A 9647-nucleotide genomic window follows, 5' to 3' on the forward strand; every position below is an offset into this window, starting at 1 on the left:
TGGATGAGTGGAAGGACACATGGCAAGACAAGAATGAAGATGGAAGAAATGGGTAGTTACTAAGTAGTTATTGCTGTATTTTTTCTTCTATAAATAGCCATTAATGGCTACATTGTAAAAGATCTAGAATTCATAATCAAAGACAATTGATTTCAATATTTTTTGTCATTTTTCTTATCTTAGGAGTAGTTTAACATAGATTTATATTTCGAAGCATTTATTTTCAATATTTCCATTTCGAAGCATTTTATGTACTTTCTTTTCGAAGCATAGGAGTAGAGGTAAGTATTTATTATTTTGATTGTTCACTCAATCATCTTTCTCCGTCCCGCTTTCTTCTTTTACTTTTTCTTTTCGCTACACTTGGCAAATTTGAAGTCCTCTTCGTTGAGGCAAAAGAACCGTCAACACAATCGCTTGATAATTGGCTTGAATTTAATCTGTAAGGATTTTTCAATCCTTGCTGGCACGCTCGCATTTATAATATTTTCCTTCGTAGGAAAAATAAGCCAACAGTAACAAAAGCATATCTCTCTTCATCATCACCATCAATTGCAGGTGTGGATAGAGAAGATCAGGAGCGATCAACACCATTAGATTTGTCATTTAAAGTTGCACCAGCAAAACTTGTCTCTGGCAGCATGCAGTCCAAAATGGAAGACAAAGAGAAAACTGATATTCTTCTTCTCGAAAATCTCTCTGAGTTCAGAGAGGAACTTGCCAATTGTTCAAAGTTTGCTGAACTATTATCAGCATGAATCGATATCCTTGTTAATGATGCATTTTCCCAATCTCATAGAATTCATGCCTCAACTGTTGCTATTACTCGCTTCTGCTATGCATGTGTTGCTGGTTTTCATTTTGAAGAGGGCCTGTATCAAGTAAAGAAGGCCATCAAAACCAACAAAAAACAATTTATTGCCATTGTATGTCTGTAGCATTTTTATGCATTAAAGTTGATTTTTTTAAAAAGTTTATATTTTCACTATATGAATCTTTGGGCTTATATTCATTGACTTTGTCAGTCTCTCATGACTAATACTCTGCAATGGATGCCAGATTGGAGGGGGTAAACTGTTAGAAAAAGCAGTTGCCTTACATTTTTTAGCTGCTAGATGTGATGGTTTGGTGTTTGTTGGAATGATGGCATTTCAAATAATGCATGCCCAAGGATTGCCTGTTCCTAAGAAGTTGGTAGAACACTGAGCAATTAAAGAAGCTTTAAATTTAACTCAGTTTGCAAAGTTCAGAAGTATGCCAATTTTATTTCCAAAAGATTTTTGGTGCATCAATGATCATCTCCCAAAACGAATTGAACTATTTCCTGCTCATAATATTTTGGATGGTAAGGTTGAATCTTTTCAACTTTTAATAAATTTTAATACTGTTATTTTAAAAAAACAACAGATTTTAAGAATGCTGATTTTTTTAAAAAAAAAACACACACATAAAATTAAGAAAACAAAAAACCAAAAAAAAAAAAATCACAATTTTTGCTACTAAAAAAAAAACCCTCAAAAAATCACAATTTTTGAACTAAAAGAAAACCCAAAACCCCTTTCTCTGTAATCAAAGTGTAAAATTTAATGTATAAAGAGAAATAGAGAGAGAATAAATTGTATGTATTATTGATTGTATTGAATATGTTTACAATGATTCCTATATATAGAAGAGTAGAGTAGGTAGGTGTGTAGTAGGTGGAGTAGGTGGTAGTAGGTAGTAGTGGTAGTAGGTGGAGTAGGTGGAATTTTAACAGCCCCCCTCAAACTCAAGGAGGATAAACAGAAACCAACTTGAGTTTGGAGAGAGTAACAAACAGGAAAATAAAAGGACAATAAAATAAAATAAGATAGGAGACACTGTATGGTTGTGTCAAATCGTTGTGGAAGACACGGAATGGTCGTGTCACACTGTTGGAGAAGACACTGTATGGTCGTGTCGGACCGTTGTAGCAGATAATGTCTGGACAGTTCACGAGGTCACACCGGACCGATGTAGAAGCTAACCGGAATCAATGGCGGGACAGTTTTATGGGGTCATGCCGGACCGCTGGAAAAGCTAACCGAAATCAATGTCGGGACAGTTTTATGAGGTCATGCCGGACCGTTGGAAATGCTAACCGGAATCAATGTCGGGACAGTTTTATGGGGTCATGCCGGACCGCTGTAAAAGCTAACCGGAATCAATGTCGGGACAGTTTACAGAGTCTTGTTGGACCCCTAAAAAGTCGCACCCTCAAAAGGTGTGTCCAATCTGTCAAAAGGCGTGCCATCAAAAGGCGTGCCCAATCCATAAAAAGGTGTGCCGGACATTATGGCGAAGCGCGTGACTACCTTGGCTTGTGCGCCCATGTTGTCGTCTAGCACCGAGCGGCGCACAATGCGCGTGTCTGCCTTGGCTATTTAACCAAGACGGAGGCTGAGGCTGAGGCTGAGGCTAAGACAAAAACCTGCTAAAAACCTCTGAAAAAACTCTTCGTGTTCTGAGAGAGATACTCTGTAACACTCTGTTGCCCAGAAAATGGCCTCTTCTTCCCGTGGTCTGCTCACTCTCTTTCCAGACCTCAACGAGTCCACAAGAGAGATAACTGGTGCGGTTGCCCGTGAATCTCAACCAAGCGCCCCTGAGTTTGCTCCGTTGACCTTTCCTATGCGGTCTGTGGAGCAAAGAATGGCAGCACAATCAGATATTGAGGCCAATCAGTATACATTGAAGTCATGTGTGGAGACCATGACGGCTGTCACAAACTTGTCGCACCGGCTTCAGAGTAGGACAAATGAGGTGCAGCAGTTAAACGCTCAACTGGCTCTGCTCCAGCGCATGTATAAGGATGCGCGAGCAGAGATATGTGTGCTGAAAGCGGAAAACAAGGATCTGAAGCGGAAGGCCACCATTATGTTCCGATTCGGAGGTCCGCCATATGCTGCGGTGGAGGAGCAAGGGGGAGTGAACGGGCTCGGTGGCACGGGAAACACAGAGGCAACACCGTCAAGGGCCGCCCAGGACGGAGGCAAGAAGAAGAGACCGGCGGCAGAGTAGAGAAGAAAAATCCCGCCTGTGGATGTGGTTGTTGTGTTTGTTTTGTTTTGTTTGTTTGTTTGTTTGTTTTTTTTTTTGTGTTTTTTTGTTTTTTTTTTGGTGTAAAATTTGGATCGGGGTTGATCCCCGGCATGAAGAAATGACAAGTTTGTGGAATGTTTTTGTTTTGGTGTTATTTAGTGTTGTTGTTTTGTTGAAGAATAAAAATAAAATAAAATAAAAAATAGATAAAAAAAAATATTTTTGGATGGGTTATTTGAGAAAGATCGGTGTGAGGTGGATGATAGATGTTTCAAAATAAAGTTGGGGGTAGTGACCCTGCAAAAGATATATTATTATAGAGTGGGTATTTGAAAGAGATTAAAAGTGTTTTGGAGAAATAAATAAAAAAAAGTGATTTTGAAATCAAACGGAGGAGAGAGAGGGGACAAGCCCATGTGATAAAGTGGAGAGAGAGGGTGTTGATTAAAAAAAGGATTGTGGGTTTGAAAGTGGAAATACGAGATGAATCTGTTTTTTTTTTTTTTTTTTTTTAATGGGTGGTGGTAAGAGCTTAGTCCATTTTCATTGGAACACGATGAGGGAGACAGGGAGCGAGAGCCGAGAAGGAGCCTGTTTTCAACTTAAAGAGCAGCCCCCTGTTTTGGTTGTTCTTCTCTTTCAACTAAAGAGAGAGCCCATCCGAGCCCGAGAGAGCACAGGCCGCCGTTGCATGCTTCCTCTGTCATTTTCCATTCCAACACCAGCGGCGAGTAGGGATTGGCCTGGGCACTAGATCGGCAATTGTAGTAGGAGGCGCCACGTCTGGTGTAGGGTACAGTGTTCCTCTGAAGCGCACCGTAGCTGATGTAGCGTGTGGAGGCTAGGATGCGCCTGCTGACCTCAGAATTGAGCCCGAACTCCTCGTCGTCGGCGAGGCACTCGGCGATGGTCCCCCTGCATCCGGATCTAGTGGTGGGTAGAACCCCCCACCCGACCACCAACTGGTGCTCGTGATCCACACTCGCAACGACGCCGTATGATGAGAAGAAGATCAGAGTGGTGATGAAGCATAGTGTCAAGATCTTGGAAGAGGTAGCCATTGTTGTCGTTGAAGCTTTTTTTTTTTTTTTTTTTATTGCTTTGGTAACCCTTTGCTATGTGCTGTGCTGTGTTATGAGAGAGAGGTTGGTTCAGTCATTCCGAGAGCAAGCTCGAGTGGGTGTTGCTGGGTTGCCTCCGAGAGAGAGAGGATTTGGGCAATGATGGGAAGGTGTGTGTAGAAAATAAGCGAAATAGATTGAGGTCCGGCGGACGGCAAAGGTGAGGTTGCCGCCCGCCGGTGACGCGGAAAATGCTAGGTTCTAAACCTGCTCTAATACCATGTAAAATTTAATGTATAAAGAGAAATAGAGAGAGAATAAATTGTATGTATTATTGATTGTATTGAATATGTTTACAATGATTCCTGTATATAGAAGAGTAGAGTAGGTAGGTGTGTAGTAGGTGGAGTAGGTGGTAGTAGGTGGTAGTGGTAGTAGGTGGAGTAGGTGGAGTAGGTGGAATTTTAACACAAAGAAACACAAACATTTTCTCTGTAATCAAAGAAACACAAACATAAACTCAACTCAGACAACACAAATTCACATACATTATTTAAGAAATATAGTTGATAGATAAAACTACAAAAAAACACAATTCAAAACAAATCATAGATAAATTATAGATACATTATTCAAAAAATCATAGATAAAACTACAAAAAAACATAGTTCATAGATAAATTATAAAAAACACAGTTACCTCAAAAAAACACTTCAAAACAAACATATGAAAAGACAAATGTTTTTTTTTTAGAATAGTTACAAAACCCATTTTACTCCCATTTTACAAAACCCATTTACAAAACCTATTAGTTAGAATAGTTACAAAAACATATGATAAGGGACTTTACTCCCATGTCTTCTCCATTATCGCTTCTGTGAAAATAAAGAAAATGGCACAAAACCCATTTTTCTTTTTTTGCAACAGAGAACCTCAAAACATCACAACAACTCTGAATAAAGCAACTCTCCAATATATGGGTTGTCCTCAGATATAATACCTCAAAAACTCCATTTCATTGCAAAGAGAGACCCAATCTAGGAATGTTTGAGTTTTGTAGGCCGTAATTTGCAGACCCAAATTGAGATTTCTTCTTCCCCGAAAGATGGCGATAACCCAAAGGAGAAACCCAACTGAGAATTCCTCTTTTTGATATACATATCAACCGGTGATTTAGAAATTCAGTGGGAAAAGAAAAATAGAGAGGGTGTAGGGGAAGGATTTGTGTCTTTAATTGTGATCCAAACAAAACCATTCTGCTATCGGGTTTGGATAATTTTGGGTCAAACTTCTCAGATAAGCTCAAAAAAAGAGCATAGTTTTTGGATATAGAAATACTTACCAAATAAAGAAGGGAAGATCACACACATACTACTACCCTGACAGCCCAAACACTAACAACTCAGCAGTATAAATTGGGAATATAGGATATCAAACAAAATCAGTATTAGGCGGAGAGAGAGAGAGAGAGAGATATTTACATACCTGTGTTGGAGAGCTCAGATCGTTTGATAGATTGCAGATCGTTACAGGGCTTGAGAGAGTAGAGATAAAGAGGGTGAGAACAGAGAAGGGAGAGGGATAAAGACCAATTACAGAGAGAGAGAGAGAGAGAGAGAGAGAAGAGAGAGAGATATTTACATACCTGTGTTGGAGAGCTCAGATCGTTTGATACATTGCAGATGGTTACAGAGCTTGAGAGAGTTCCATAGCTTGCAGATCACAGAGAGATAAAGAGGGAATGGGGTGGGTGAGAACAGAGAAGGGAGAGGGATAAAGATAGAAGGGAGGGGAGACGTGGGCAAGCGGGAAGGTGAGAAGACGTGGGTAAGTAGGAAGCTCAATCTTTGGGCGGGAAGTAAGTGTAATATATATTGATATATATTTAAGGGGTCATCTCAGCCATCTATTTAAATAGGCAAATGAATCTTCACCATTCAAATGTCCTAGTAGGACAATTGTTTCTATTATAAATTCAAAAATCCTCTTCCTATATTATATAGATTACTATTTTTTTGGAGCTATGCGCTATATATACTTTTGTAGCCCTTTTCCTGGGTCCGTTAACATATGATCTGTCATCAGTTTCTGTCTTGATCATACAAATTTTTGGGGCTTCAGTTACAATTCCCAGCTGGACTTGCAATCTTCAAGGTGGATGTGAAGTATTGTTCATCAGGTTGATAGTTTCACAGTCTAAAACATGCCTAGTTTTGGTTTCTTGTACATTCTAAATAAAATAAGTCCAAGAAATTGGAATGTTGTTCACATCTGTTGTTTTGCGACATTGCTTGTGACGCTTGATGAGCAAATGATATGATTGGTTAAATAAGATAGATTCAGCCCTTACTGCTTAAATTATGATCCTGCAATGTCATTATTAGTTCCTTTTGATTTGAGTTAACTAATCATCAACATCAATATGAATTTAAAAAAACATTATCCATGTAGATACCCTTAAAAGGTGTTGTGTTCTTGTTGGATTGTCACACTCGGCGGACATGTCCGGCATGTATAGGACACGCTCCTGTGGTATTACCTCTTTGCTCTTTTTAGAACCTATCACTCTTTCGACACTTGGGGGACACATGTACATCGCTTTGATAAACTTCAAACACATTGCAGGGTTAAAGAATATAACTTGGGAGTCAATGATTAAAATGAAAATAATGTGAATTTATACCTATTAATATCGCCTCCTCTAGGCTTTTAAATTTTAAGGACTCCAAAGACATGAACTTCCAATTTGTTTGGAAATAAAAAATTTTAAAATAGATATTAGTAATGTTGATTCAAACTTTTTTTTTGAACATATACAATGTGGAAATTGATTTCTAACTATTTTGAAGAAAAAAAATGATTTTTTTTTTTAATTTTATATTTTCATATGTATATATGAAAATATAGATTTATTTGTTTTTGTGTCCCCGTTGTGTTCTTGTCCTGACTTTAAGATTTCCATGTCCATGTCATGTTTTATTTGTGTTGGTATTCACGCCTCTTAGTTAATAGTACCCTTGATCATATATCCAGCCAGCAGTTTTGATGATTATTATTTTAACAATTTGTAGGATTAGCTGTTTCTTTTTCCGTTGTTTGAATTTTGAAACTGTAAGACAAAATCTATCACTGTTCCTTTCATCTTAGATCTCTTTATTATTTTTGTATTTGGTTATTGACATTTATCATTATTATAAAGTTTTTTGTGTTTCTTTATTATTTTTCTTTTTGTAGTTGCTAACCTTATTAAAGTAAATTTGTGTTTTGTTTTTGTTTTCCATTTTAACAAATCCGAAGAGCACAGCAGAGTCTTTGATTTAGCAGAGCACAGCCCAACTGTGATTAGATTGTATCTTTGATTTCTTGCTTAGACTCTGCAAGAACTGCTCTCTTATGGTAAATAAATCAATTGTATATCAAGAAAATATAATTGTATGTCATCATAACAGGTTATGGATGTAGCAGATTTTTTGGTTAATACAAAACTATGTTTACTTATATCTGGGGGTCTACCTTAAAATGCAACAATGAACCAATTAATACTACTTGAAAGCAATGAAAGGAGTGCTACTGAATCGGAATTAGAAAATCCAGGTGAAATCACTGTAGTGTTTTGCACATTCATACTGCCCAATAACACCAAAACAAAAACATTCTTTGTACTATTTTTAGTTGTGTACTCAGGGAATGCATGATTTTTCTGGAATCACAAGGACAGAATGCTTTCCTATGAGGTAGATAAAGAAAGTATATGGTGACAAATCAGAGAGCATGCTTTGTACTATTTTTAGTTGTGTACTCTTGAGTTAAGTAGTGACAATTCAAAGACTCTGCTTTGTATTATATTTGATTTTGTACCTTTTCTATAATTGTATTTTTTTCCTGCTTCAGCAAGATATTTCAGTTCTCTTCATGTTTCAGTAGTTTGGGCTGCCTTTTTATGGCATTTCGATACCATTCATTTCTTATATCACTGATAGCATGTGTCCATCTTTTAGACTTGAGTCATTCCACAAAAGCAAGGACAAAAAATATGAATATTAACAAAATGGAAAGTGGATTCTTCACCAATTTTTTTTGTAAGTTTTGAAAATGACATTATTGAAACTTTTTTAAGAACATTGTCTTGTGCTGAAATTCGTCTCAAATGACTTGAAATGTTTTGTTTTGTTTTGGGGTGGGGTTTTTTGTTCTCCTGATGGGACAAAAAATATTTCTTCTTTTAATGGGGGCTGTTTTATTTTGGCAATTTGAATTTGTCTCTGATGTTCAATTGGGAGTTGTAAGGATGTATATTCGTATTTCAGTAAGGAGTTTTAACGATGTATATTCCTATTTGATGACAGATGGCAGCACTGTTTAGAATTGGCAAGGGTGAACCTCCTCCTATTCCTAATTCGTTATCAAGCGATGCCCAAGATTTTATCTTCAGGTGCTTGAAAGTTAACCCGAATTATCGGCCTACTGCTGCTGAACTATTGAACCATCCATTCGTGAAGAGGCCACTGTCAACTTTCTTAAGCCCTGCGTCTCCCTACTACAATGGCACAAGGGCTTAAAAACTTTGATCAACCTTTGGCGATTGAAGATGTAAGATTTTGAGGTAAAAACATTCATTTTGCTTTAGTTTCACACTGTTTCGGATTCTTTGTCCTGCCATTTAAATTTGTTTTTAACATAGTAGTTCTCTTCAATTATTTATTTATTTATTTTTTCTAATTACTTGTATTTTACTATGCAGGCGTCGTCTATATGGAAACACAAATGTGGTCAGGCATGTTGTTAGCATCCGTGGGATATTTGATCAGCTCAACTGATTTTGTATAAATGAGCAGTTCTTACAATTTTAAACATCACACTTTCAATGTTGTCTAGTTGACATGGAATTTCAATTTTTTTTCTCTTTCTTTTGTTATTTTCTTGTCCTTTTTCCATATTTTTTTCAGCAATAATGTTCTTGTTTGTTATGAGTACTTGTAAATATTTGATCAACACTGTATATGAGTTATCCAAAGCCAAAGTAAGTGTTGCCAATTGAGCTGGTACCTGTTCTCTGTTTCATGCATGACTACCGAAAATCATCTATTTCATAATTTTGATTATGCTTATTGTTTTGTGATTTTCGTCCACAATGGAAACAGATTTAAATGTTGTTCTCCGAGGCGAAGACTTTCGGATAGGTGTCACGGTTTGAGATTTGTGGGCCAGACTATGCACAAACACAACCTCGTGTGGCACTTGCCAAAGTCCTGCTAGCAAATCCACCAGTATTTTCTTTTCCCTGTTAACATTTATGGCTTGAGATGTTTGAAGTCTTGTTGAATTGCACAAGCATGATAATAATAGAACTATGATAATCAAACAATTTAATCAGACTAACTGTAGTCCTACTCAGAGCAGACTCAAGTTAAATTGAGATTTTAAACCAGTCCTGTTCATGTTGAAATGTGGAATTTTTGAATCCTTAAAAAAATATGCAGATTTTTTACCATGTCCTTTGGCCAATTAGATGAAAAAATTGTCCAT

The 9647-nt window shown here is 37.2% G+C and overlaps 1 long non-coding RNA gene across 2 annotated transcripts; it reads left to right on the plus strand.

Moving 5' to 3' along the window:
• The first annotated feature begins 3561 nt into the window (after nucleotides 1-3561).
• LOC114295497 (uncharacterized) lies at nucleotides 3562-9167 on the plus strand. Of its 2 annotated transcripts, none has more exons than XR_014345710.1 (3): nucleotides 3562-4113; nucleotides 8468-8724; nucleotides 8863-9167. It is a non-coding gene; the product is annotated as an uncharacterized LOC114295497 (long non-coding RNA). The 2 variants fall into 2 exon arrangements; XR_014345711.1 differs by lacking the exon at nucleotides 3562-4113 and adding an exon at nucleotides 6883-7517.
• Nucleotides 9168-9647: the final 480 nt, after the last annotated feature.

This window comes from Camellia sinensis, chromosome 12, assembly GCF_055761805.1.
Source record: "Camellia sinensis isolate YWXY chromosome 12, ASM5576180v1, whole genome shotgun sequence".
In the NCBI taxonomy this organism is placed as follows: Eukaryota; Viridiplantae; Streptophyta; class Magnoliopsida; order Ericales; family Theaceae; genus Camellia; species Camellia sinensis.